The sequence below is a fragment of the Plecotus auritus genome, assembly GCF_963455305.1.
Source record: "Plecotus auritus genome assembly, chromosome: 7".
Classification (NCBI taxonomy): Eukaryota; Metazoa; Chordata; class Mammalia; order Chiroptera; family Vespertilionidae; genus Plecotus; species Plecotus auritus.
The window spans coordinates 63574744-63587323 of NC_137774.1; the positions used below are offsets into that span (position 1 = coordinate 63574744).

At 44.1% G+C, this 12580-nt stretch overlaps 1 protein-coding gene across 1 annotated transcript in view; it reads left to right on the forward strand.

Moving 5' to 3' along the window:
• Positions 1-272: 272 nt before the first annotated feature.
• Positions 273-12580, forward strand: part of TNRC6A (trinucleotide repeat containing adaptor 6A) — a 195118-nt gene continuing 182810 nt past the window's right edge. Inside the window, exon 1 of the mRNA XM_080681714.1 lies at positions 273-346. The gene's annotated coding sequence lies outside the window, so the exon portion shown is untranslated. The remainder of the gene's footprint in view (positions 347-12580) is intronic.

Genomic DNA, 12580 nt, shown 5'->3' on the forward strand with positions numbered 1-12580 from the left:
GGGAGCTGGAGGTGGGGGTGGGGGGCTGAAGTTGGGCAGATTTGTCTCATCACATGATGGGGACCTGTATCATGTGATGACTCCGGTGATGTTGGAGGCAGCATGTGACTCTCAGGGCTACGTGGGCTCAAAAACAATTTAAATACAAAAACACAAGCAGGTTCCCCTCCTCTCCTTTGCCTTTTGGTCTGGCTCTCCCTGCCTTTGGGTGGGAGCCTGACTGAATGAAAACCCATCATCCTACAGCCACTGACCTGTGAGCACCGGGGACCTGGAGGCCAGGCCCCTCTGCTGGGGTCTCCAGAAGCTGTGCCCATCATTCCGCAGCCCACTGACTCCCAGTCTGGTAAGTTCTAGCACTCCGAGCCAGCTGTGAGCTGCCCTAGACGGCCTCATTAGCACGCGCAGGGCATCCGGCTGGGCGTGTTGGAAGGAAAGGGCCTCCAGGCCTTGGGGAGCTGTAGCCCTGGACCTGCAGCCTCCGGAGGGGAACAGTGCAGCTGCCTACACCAGGCTGGAAGGCAGGGGCTCTCCCTCTGCTCCCTCTCCCCCCAGCCTGCCTCCCTCCCATCTCTCTCCCCCTGTCTTGCTCCTCTGGGTCTCTCTCCTCAGTCTCTCTTGCCTCTCACCATCTCCCTCGCCACCCCTCTCACTTCTCTCTTTATTCACCCCACTTGCTTTTCTCTTTCTCTCTCCCCGACTGCTTGTCTTAGGAGTCCTCGCCCTTCACCTTTTAAGATTATTTTTCGAACACCCAGACCGTGTGCTGTTTCTGCCCAGAGCCTGAACGCACAGCTCCTGAGGACCGGTGATTAGAAATGCACGTTTCTCTCACCACGTCCATGTAGGTGGCCAGTTCTTTGCGGGGGTGTGCCTGCGCATGGGCATTAAGGGCGATGGATGCATTTCTTGGGGTCATCAGAACTGTGTCTTGGGTGGATGTTTGCTGGCTGCAGACCCCAGCTCAGCGAGGGGATCATCAAGTGACAGAAAGGCCAGCTACCACAGCCAGGAGGCAATGCAGTGCTCTCGGACCCCTAACGTCTGACTCTCTGTGGGAGAAATCAGGCCTTAAGGCAGGAGGCAAAATTCAGGGCTCAGTGGCCCAGGGCTCGCTCAGGGGTCAGGCATCTTCTCAGGCTGGGTCGGAGTTGGAGGCCACCCCTTTGCTGAGCGAGGCAGAGTGCTGGCTGGAGCCAGCCATGGGGAAGGTTCTATGGAGGGAATCATAGCTCTGTCCACAGCCAGAGGAAGAGGTGCTGGCTGTTTCCTGCTCTGGTTCACTCTTATCCACGTATGGTGACATCCTTTGGTAAGAAATAATTGACAACTACGGAGCACAATCCACCCAGCCATTCAATGAGCGGGTGCTATTTTTATCCCCATTTAGAGATGGGGAAACCGAGGCACAAAGCAGTTAGGTAGGCCACTCAGCTAGTGCGCGACAGACCTAGGATTTGAGCCCAGAGCCTGTACAGTTAACCACTATGACCACCTGTCTCAGAAAAGATCTATCCACCTTACTATGTGACAGGTAGTGTGCAAAGTTCGGGGCAGCCTTGTGAATAAAACATCCTGTTCTCATGGAGTTTACAGTGGAGAAGGCAGCTGTTAAACATGCCATAGCACAAGACCTTATGTCAAACTGGGGTATTTGCCAGGAAGGAGAATACCAGGGCACCATGAGACTGTAGAGCTGGAGACACATACTTCTTTTGGAGGGTGAAGGGGAAGAGATGGTCAAAGGAGTCCCCTCTGCTGATGTCATATTTAAGTTGGGACCTGAGAGAGGAGCAGGAGTCAACAAGGTGAAAAGCCCAGAAGAACATTCCAGACAGAGGGAAGAGTCTGTGTGAGGGCCTTGAGGGGGGAAGGGCTGGGGCCACTTGAGAAGCAGCAACAGTGCTGATGGGTGAGGCGGTGTGTGAGCGGCCATGCTAGGAGATGAGGCCCTCCAGGTCATGCGGGTCTCTTTAGGCATTACTAAGTGACTTAGGTTTCCCCCAGGACCGTGAACAATGATCAAAACATTTTAAGTAGGGAAGTAGCACAATTGGATCTGCAATATAAAAAGACTTCTTCAAGAGGTGCATTACAAACCACCCCAAAACTTAGTGGCTCAAAACCACAAGTATTGATAGCTCATTATGCTGCGAGCTGGCAGTTGCAGCAAGGATCACCTGGACAGCCGCTGCCCCTGCCTAGGTCACTCATGCAGCAAGTCAGCTGACGGACTGGTGGCAGGTGTTGATCTTAGATGGTCTCACTGTGTGTCTGCTGATTGGCAGGAGCAATTGAAATTGACCAGACCATGTAACTCCATATCCAGGGAGCTGGCCCAGTCTTCTTCATCGGGTGGCTGGGTTCCAAAAGCAGCAAGAGAGGGGGAGCCCCCGGTGCACAAGAACTTCCCCAACATCTGCTAATGCATGTTTGCTAGTGTCCCATTGGCTTAGACAAGGTAGGTGGTCAAGGGATGGAGAGATATTGTGCCTGTTTCCATTCTCCTGCATGAATTCAAATTGATAAGCTTGGGAATACTGTCTTCCTCCATTATGGGAGGAACTGAAAGCTAAGAGGAAAACTGGTACCAATTTTGCTGTGATGGAGATGAACTTAGACTTGGTCATACACCAGACTTTGTCTTCTGCTTTGAACAAGCAGGAGCCTGAGCATCAGTTTTGGACGTGGATCAGGAGGGTGTATCTAGAACGTGGTGTAGAAATGTCTCCTCCTCCTCTCTCAGGGTATTTGGGAGTGACTTGGAGTCCAGGAAGACTTGTAGATTGTGACCCTAAAATAAACCTTGGGCCACATGGAACTCAGAATGTGTTTTGTAAGGGTTCTAGACAAGGTGAGAGCACATGCAAAGGCCCTGAGGGAAGGAAGTAGATGACTTCCTTGGGAAGTAGGAGGCAATTTAGTTTAATGTAATTATAGTGGAGATGAAATGGGAGTGGACTGATCAGAAAAATGCTTTGAGAGGTAGAAAGAAGAAGCCATGCTGATGGATTTGATAGGAGTTGAAGAAGCCCCCATTGGTAATGCTGTTTCCTAAGGAGGAAAGACTACGAGAGGATTAGAATAGTTGGGGGGTGGGGCAGGGGAGAAGGGCAGAAAACATCAAGCATCACATCAACTGGGTCCAATGTTGCTGAGACACAGGTGATTGAAATCAGCTGAGTGTCTATTTGACTTGGCAGCGTAGAGGTAGTTGAAGACATTGACAAGCGCAATTTTGGTGAAGTGGTGAGAATGGAAATCACATTGGACTGGGCTAAGAAATGAATGAAAGTAAATAAACTGTAAAAGGGATAATCCAAATCAGGCAGTATTTAGGTATTGGTCAAGATCAGGGGAACTGTCTTCATTTTATGTTTGCTTAAAAAATTCATAATATCAGAGTCTAGATCATGTACACTATTGTAGTGGTCCAGTTGAAAGGGAATGGGATCCAAAGTGTGTGTGAATGAACAGGTTATGATATATTTTTAATTTTTAAAATATGTTTTTATTCTTTAGCTAGAGAGGAAGGAAAAGGGAGGAGAGAGATAGAAACATCAATGAGAGAGAAACATCAGTTGGCTGCCTCTTGCACGCCTTCCGCTGGGGATCGAACCCGAAACCCAAGCATGTGCCCTGACCAGGAATTGAACTGGTAACCTCTTGGTGCATGGGTCAATGCTCAGTCTGCTGAGCAGCATTGCTATTTTTATTTTTTTATAGGAGGGAATAATGAGAAAAAAGATGGAGCAGTTATGTGAAAGCTTGCATATTTGGTGTTGTAAGGACACAGAATTTCCTATCTGTCAACTTTTATTTTCACAATGAAGGATAGGGCAAGGTCATTGTCAGAGATAAAAAGTGACAGGACAAGGAAACAAGAGAACATATGCAGTGGGCATCGGGAGCAGTAGAAGCAAGTACTGTAGTGAAAGATGGAGAGTTGCTGGGCAGAGCAGTGCAACAGAGAGCATGTCATGGGCAGCTTTCTCCAGTACCATTCAAATGCTTGGGTTCAAGCACTGGAAATGGTAGCGTGCCTTTGGGTTAAAGTTTTGCCGGACAAGCTCCACAGAAGAGAAAAGGGCAAGGATGCTGGAGAAGTTGACGAGGGTGTGACTGTCAAGAGGAGCCGCAGAATGCAGCTGGGTTTGAATGGGATGGCACCTGGAAGAGGTAGGCTCCGTGGAATAGAGGTTATGAGGAGGTGGAAAGCTGTGTTCTTGGAGGTAGTCTGTCTTCAGCAACCCATGGGAGCTTGTTAGAAATGCAGAATCTCAAGCCCCACCCCAGATCTTTTGAATCCAAACCTGCATTTTACCAGATCCCTAGTGGTTCATATGCACATTAAAGATTGAGAAGCAATGATTGAGATTGGCTTGTTCGGGGAAAGCTGCTATTTTGGGCAAGGGGGGAAGGGAATGAACCCTAATTTTTTTTAAAAAACAAATCTTTATTTAGCAAAAGCTTTTTGGCCTGTTTTATATTTTAGTTTTTTATTTTATTTATTTTATTTTTTATTATTCTTTCTTAAAATAAATCTTTATTGTTCAGATTATTACAGGTGTTCCTCTTTTTTTTCCCTCCATAGCTCCCCTCCACTGATTCCCCACCCCACCCCATGCCCTTACCCCCGCCATTGTCTTCATCCATAGGTGTAAGATTTTTGTCCAATCTCTTCCCACACCCCTCACACCCCCTTCCCCTGAGAATTGTCAGTCCACTCCCTTTCTATGTCCCTGATTCTATTATATTCATCAGTCCATTCTGTCCAGATTTTTTATTCACTTGATTTTTAGATTCACTTGTTGGTAGGTATGTATTTGTTGTCATTTTGTTGTTCATAATTTTTATCTTTACCTTTTTCTTCTTCCTCTTCTTAAAGAATACCCTTCAGCATTTCATATAATCCTGGTTTGGTGGTGATGAACTCCTTTAGCTTTTTCTTATCTGTGAAGCTCTTTATCTGCCCTTCAATTCTGAATGATAGCTTTGCTGGTAGAGAAATCTTGGTTGTGGGTTCTTGCTGTTCATCACTTTGAAAATTTCTTGCCACTCCCGTCTGGCCTGCATAGCTTCTGTTGAGAAATCAGCTGACAGTCGTATGGGTACTCCCTTGTAGGTAACTAACTGTTTTTCTCTTGCTGCTTTCAAGATTCTCTCTTTGTCTTTTGCCCTTGGCATTTTAATTATGATGTGTCTTGGTGTGGTCCTCTTTGGATTCCTTTTGTTTGGGGTTCTCTGTGCTTCCTGGACTTTTAAGTCTATTTCTTTCACCAGGTAGGGAAAGTTTTCTGTCATTATTTCTTCTAATAGGTTTTATATTTTGCTCTCTCTCTTCTTCTGGCACCCCAATAATTCAGATGTTGGTATGCTTAAAGTTGTCCCAGAGGCTCCTTACACTATCTTCATATTTTTGGATTCTTTTTTCTTTTTGTTTTTCTGGTTGGGTGTTTTTTGTTTCCTCATATTTCAGATCTTTGGTTTGATTCTTGGGGTCCTTTGATCTACAGTTGAATTTTTGTATATTCTTTATTTCAGACAGTGTATGCTTAATTTCTGACTGGTCTTTTTCCATTTTTTTGGCATTCTCATTAAGGTCCTTGAAGGTCTCACTAAGCTCCTCAGAGGTCTCATCAAGTTTCTCTGCGGTTTTTAGAAGATTCTTGAGTAACCTTATAAATGTGGTTTTGAACTCTATGTCCAGTAGTTTGCTTTCCTCCATTTCTTTCATTCATGACATGTTTCTTTGTCTCCACATTTTGCTGCTTCCCTGTGTTGATGGAGTGGTTTTCTGTGGTAGGTAACCAGTGGTTCAGCCTATCACCTGAGGTAGACACTCTTGGTTCACCCCTTTGTGGGCTGAGTGCAAAGTCTTGGTGTAGATAAGCCTTGATTGCTGTTGGTACACTGGGAGGAATTGACCTCCAGGCCAATTGGCTGTGAGGACCTGCTGTGTCTATAATGGAAGAACTGCTGTGCTGGAGACACACTTATGGGGCAGGACTTGCTTCAGTGGGGCTTTGGTGCTCACTGAGTCTGCCTCTTGAATGTGTCACTTATGGATGTGAGGAGTTGAAATCTGGTGTCATCTCACACTGACCACTAGGTACACTGGCTTCTGGATCTCCAATGGGGTGCAGGTCAGCTACTGTCTGAGGCCACCCAGCAGGAGCTACAGCAAGAACTACAGTTTTCTCCTCTTTGCTTGTGGTTTGGAGGTTTTGGAGCTGTCTGACCAGAGCTGCAGTTTGCTAGGTTAAGCTGCAATAGGGCAGACCATTTATATGCAAAAGCCACTGTGTGGAGCTTGGGTGGGTTTGTAGATTGTGCGGGGTGGGGTCTCAGAGAGTCACTAGGCTAGGGCATGGCAAAGAGCAATGGCTGCCAGTAAGCCGTCTCTGTGTCTCCGCATTTCCAAGTCCCCGCGTCCCGCGCCCCAGTGCAGTAAATGATTGCTGCGTGCACCTCTTCAAGAAAGCCACCCTCACTTTCTGACCCAATGGCACACAGTTCAGCTTCTCCCCGTAGGAGTTTGGGTCCCCAGCGTCTCCCCAGAAACTGGAGTTCAGAGTAATCAGGAGCTTGTCTCCCTTAGGGTTGAAAAAAGCAGCGCACCCAGTCACCCGCCACCAGCCCAATGTGTGCGCCTCTGTAGCTCAGCTTTTCAGCGCTTGTGCACGTCTCAATGCTCTTTTCTCTTTCCTTCTAGTTGTAGAACTTCCACTCAGCCAGCTTTCCCGTGGTTCTGGGTGATAGACGTTTTGTCTTTTAGTTGTAGTTTTGAAATTGTTGTGCGAGGCAGCAGTTTAGGTGTTTACCTATGCCGCCATCTTGGTTCGGATCTCTAGTTTAATTTTTAGTATGCAAAATTTCAAACATTAACATTTCATGAAGCCCAGTATACCATTGTTAGCTTTAGTAATTTCAGCTCGTGGACCATCCTGTGTTCTTTATACTATCCCTCCCATCCAGGATTATTTTGAACCAACTCTTGAACTGATTTAATTTCACTCGTAAATATTTCATTAACTAGTCTAAAAGACAAGGACCGCCCCCTTTTGAAACATAGCCACGATACCATCACCACATCCCGACAGAATCAAGAATCAACCGTGATACCGTCAGATATTCAGCTCACAGATCTGCAGTTGCCAGATATATCATTTGAATGGGTTCCCAGCAAGGCCCGTGCATGGCAATAGGCTAATCATCTCTTAAGTCTTATCATTTCCTGGCCCCTCCTTTATCTCCTGTTTCCCCTTGGAGTTTGGTATTGAAGAAACAAGCTAAGCTGCCCTTTAGATTTCCCCCAGTTCTAGACTTTGGTGATTGATTGCTCCTGCCGCCTTTTAATATGTTCCTCTACCCTTCGTATTCTCTGTAAACTGGTCATTAGACCTAAAAAGAATTGCTTTTGAAAAAAAGTTTATGGTGCGATATATCACATAAAACATATATAAGATCTATATGTACAGCCTAAGGAATAAAACGACCCTTATAACAACCATCTCATGCCTTAGAAGCCTTCCAATAGCACCTGTTCATTTTCCCTGGAGGTAAACTCCATTTTGACTTTTCTAATAATAATTTTTCTGCTAGTTTTATCACCCATGTGTGCATTCCTAAGCAATATATTATTTAGTTTTTTTCAACTTTTTTTGAGTTGTATGTAAATGTAATCATATCACAGATATTTTGTGACATTTATTTTGCTCAATATTTTATTGTTGGGATTCATCCACATTATTGTGTGTAGCTACTGTTCGTTTATTTTCACTGACGTATAGTAATCGATTGTGTGAATGTGCCACAGTTTATTTATCCATTCTACTCTCAATGGGCATTTGGGCCCCCCAATTTGGGGGACTGTGAACAAGCTGCTACGCCCGCCCTCGTGTGCCTGTGCACAAATGGCCCTATATGCACATCTGTGGGGAAGTGTGGGGCCACAGAGTGTACCTAAGTTCAACTTTCCACATGATGCCAAACTGTTTTCTGCAACTCAGTTTGGTTCCTTTCCAATCCTTACACCTTTTAATTTATTTTTGTTGCCTTCTTCTACCAATTAAGGCTTCTAATACAATATAATAGAAATGTTTGGTAGAATAAGGTCTCATTTTGATCTCAAAGGGAAAGCACTCAATGTTACACAAGTAGGCAACAAGTTTGCAGAAGGGGTTTTTATAAGTTTGGTGTTTTTTATCAGATTAAGAAAATTCCTCTCTCTTCTTTGCTTAGAGTTTGTGTTTGTTTGTTTTTTAACCATGAATGTTTTTTTAATTTTATCCTATTTTTTCTGTCTTTTGAGATTGTGAAATGATTTTCCTAATTTATTCTTGTAGTGTAGTGAATTATATTAATTTTCTTTGTTATCCCAGCTTTATTGACATATTGTTGACATGTAACATGTAAGTTTAAGGTGTACACATGCTGATTTGATACACATATATAGTGATATGATTACCACCATAGCATTGACTAACACCTCCATCCCATTACATAATTATCACTTTGTATGTATGTGTGTGGTAATAACATGTAAGACCTACTCTTAACAACTTTCAAGAATATAATACAGTTTCATTAAAGTCATGATGCAGCACATTAGGGCCCCAATTTACTCATCTTATAGCTGGAAGTTTATACCCTTTGAACCGCATCCCCCCATTTCCCCATTTTGTAGCCCCTAGCACCCAACATTCTACTCGCTATTTCTGTTGAGTTCAAATTTTTAGATTTCACATATAAATGAGAACATACAGCGTTTGTCTTTCTCTGTCTTATTTCACCTAGCACACTGCCTATTCATGTTGTTACAAAAAGCAGGCTTCCCTTCCTTTTCATGGATGAATAATATTTATTGTATATACACTGAGTGGCCAGATTATTATGATCTCTGAACTCGTAATAATCTGGCCCACTCAGTGTATATCCTAAATAATAAAAGGCTAATATGCAAATTGTCCCCTCGACCAGGAGTTCGACCAGCAGGCAGGCCGGCCAACTGCCCATGTCCCCTCCCCCTGGCCAGGCTGGCCGGACCCCACCCATCTACGAATTCATGCACCGGGCTTCTAATACACACACACACACACACACACACACACACACACACACACACACACACACACACACTGAGTGGCCAGGTTATTATGCGTTCAGAGATCATAATAATCTGGCCACTCAGTGTATGTGCCACAGTTTCTTTACCCATGCATCCATCCGTGGACACTAAGGTTGCTTCTGTGTGTTGGCTGCAGTAAACGTGAGGGTGCAGATATATCTTTGAGATAATGATTTTATTTCCTTCAGATAAATACCCAGAAGTACAGTTGCTGAATACAGTAGTTTCAATTTTTTGAGGAATCTCTATACTGTTCTCCATAGTAGCTGCACCAATTTACATTCCCATCAATAATACACCATCACCTGAAACCTATATGTTCATGTTGACCAGTGTCACCCCAATAAATTTAATTAAAAAACAACAATGCACCAGGTTCCCCTTTCTCCACATCCATGCCACAGCTTGCCCCTTGTGTGTTTGATAATAGCCATTTAACAGGTGTGAGGTGATGTTTCCTTGTGATTTTGATTTGCATTCCCCTGATTAGTGACGCTGACATTGTTATGTACCTGTTGGCCATTTGTATATCTTCTTTGGAAAAATGTCTATTCAATTCCTTTGCCCATTTTAAAAAATCCTTACCAGAGGATACGTTTTTATTGATTTTAAAGAGAGAGACGGAGGGAAACAGAGCGCGAGAGAAGAGAGAGAGAAACATTGATCGGTTGCCTCTTGTACACGCCCAGACCAGGGTTTGAACCTGCAACCTAGGTATGTGCCCTGACCAGGAATCGAACTACCTTTTTTCGTGGACAGGATGACATTCCAGCCAACAGAGCCACTCAGCCAGGGCCCTTTGCCCATTTTTAATGGATTCTTTTTTTTTTTCTTTCTGTTGAGCTGTACAAGTCCCTTATATACTTTGGACATTAACCCCTTCACAGGTAGATGGTGTACAGATATTTTCTCCCACGCTGTAGATTGTCTTTTCATTTAGTTGACGTTTGTTGTGCAGAAGCTTTTTAGTTTGATGTAATCTCGTTTACTGATTTTCTCTTTTGTTGCTTGTGTTTTTGCTTTCATATCCTAAAGATTGTTTCAAAGATCCATATCAAGGAGCTTTTCCCATATGCTTTCCTCGTAGTTTTACCATTGCAGGTCTTGCATTGAAATCTTCCATCCATTTCCAGGTAATTTTTGTGAGTGCTGTTAAATTGCATGGGTCCAGTTTAATTATTTTGCATGTGACTGTCCAGTTTTCTTAGCACCATTTATTGGAGAGACTGTCCTTTTCCCATTGCATGTTCTTGGCTCCCTTGTCGAACATTGACTGACTGTATATGTGGTGGGCTTATTCTGGGCTCTCAATTCTGGTCCATTGGTCTATGTGTCTGTTTTTATGCGAGTACCAGGCTGTTTTGATGGCTATAGCTTTGTAATAAAGTTTGTGGGTGAGGATATACAAGGTGTTACCTAATTCTGGGTCAAAAACCGTCAGCCTGTGGGTCTTGTTTTGAATTAACAAAGAGACAACATCAAGGAGCTGTCATTAGAAGAAATGCAGACAGGTGGTTTAAAGGGTTCCTGTACGTCAAGCATGTCAAACTCAAAGTCAACATGGGCCAAATAAACAAGGTGTAAGTTTATGTGGCCATAAAAACACAAAAGCTTCAATTTTCATAGAAATGTAGGTTTATTTCAATAGAGATGCTGAATACTGCACAAAGGTCTGAAATAAATGAGTCATCATTAACATAAAATAATAGAACATTCTAATAAAAATTAACATTTTTTCCTTGAACATTAACTTACCAGATACGGAATAACTGCACAAATTAATAAGCATAAAGCAAATAAACCTATTTTTCTTGTTCTATGAAAGCAAAATATTCCCTGTTGTGCACACCAAACAAGTCAGTCCAAGACTAATGATGTGGCAATCAGCTGCTAAAATACTCGCTGCTAGTATTAGTGGAGAGAAATGGTGCGCCTGCGCATAAGACGCGTAAGGGAAATGAAAACATGATTCTAGTAATCAGTCATTAGCAAACGTTGTAGTTTGTTATTAATATCTAGAGGCCCGATGCATGAAATTTGTGCAAGGGGCTTGGGCCTCGCAGCCATGGCAGCTTGCCTTGGCCCTCATAGCCCCAGCTTCATCTGGAAGGTTGTTTGGAAGGATGTCAGAAGGTAGTTTGGCTGTCTGGTCTAATTAGCATATTACACTTTTATTATTATAGACTAGGGGCCCAGTGCATGAATTTGTGCACTTTGAAAGGAACTGTGGGCCGCGAGGCTGCGGTAGGCCCAGGGGCGGTTCCAGCCCATCCTCTGTGCCACTACCCGGCCCCTCCCGCCACACCCCACCCCGTCCCCTGTCTGCCAGCAGCCCAACTGCCCCCCCTGCTGGCCTGGTCACCCCCAACTGCCCCGCCCCCTGCTGGCCTGGTCACCCCACGCAGCCTGCTGTTCAGTCATTTGGTCATCCCTCACTAACCCCCCTGCCGGCCTGGTCACCCCATGCAGACTGTTTGTTCAGTTGTTTGGCCGTCCCTCACTAACCCCCCCTGCCAGCCTGGTCATAGGCAGCCATCTTGTGAGGGCATGATGGTCAATTTGCACATTACCTCTTAATTATATAGGATAAGCTCTCTGCCCCCTTCCCCCCTCTATTCTCCTCCTGGGACTCCAAATGCAGAATTTCTTTTTTTTTTTTTTAATTTTTCTTTTTAATCCTCACCCAAGGATATTTTTTTCCATTGAGAGTGGAAAGGAGGTGGGGAGGGGAGAGAGAAGAGAGAGAGAGAAACATTGATGTGAGAGAGACAAATTGACTATGTGTTCTTATCAGGGCCAGGGATTGAACCTGCAACCGAGGTATGTGCCCTTGACTGGGAACCAATTCTATGACCCTTTGGTGCAAGAGCCAATGCTCTAACCACTGAGAAACACCAGCCAGGGCAGAGATTATTTCTTTTAATGGTACCCTGTAATTTCCATAGGCTTTCTTTATCTCTTTCCTTCTTTTTTTGTTTTTGCTCTTCTGACTGGATGATTTTAAATGATCTACCTTCTAGCTCACTATTTTTTTCTTCTGCTTGGTTGAATCTGCTGTTGAAGCTTTCTATTGATTCTTCAGTTCAGTCACTGTAGTTTTTAAATCTAGGATTTCTCTTTCTATTTAATGGTGTCTATTTCTTTGTTGAACTTCCCATGTTGTTTATGCATTGTTTTTCTCATTTTATTTAGGTTGTTTATCTGTGTTTTCTTGTAGTTCATGGCATTTAAGAGGATTATTTTGAATTATTTATCAGAAAATTAATAGGTCCATTTCTTTAGGGTTAGTCATTGGAGTTTTATTAGTTTCAATTTGCTGGTGTCATGCGTTCTAGATTATTCACGATCCCTGTGGCCTTGCATTGGTGTCTGTGCATTTGAGGAAGTAGGCACATCTTCCAGTCTTTACAGACTGGCCTCCACAGGCAAACTCTTCACCAGGCAGCCCAT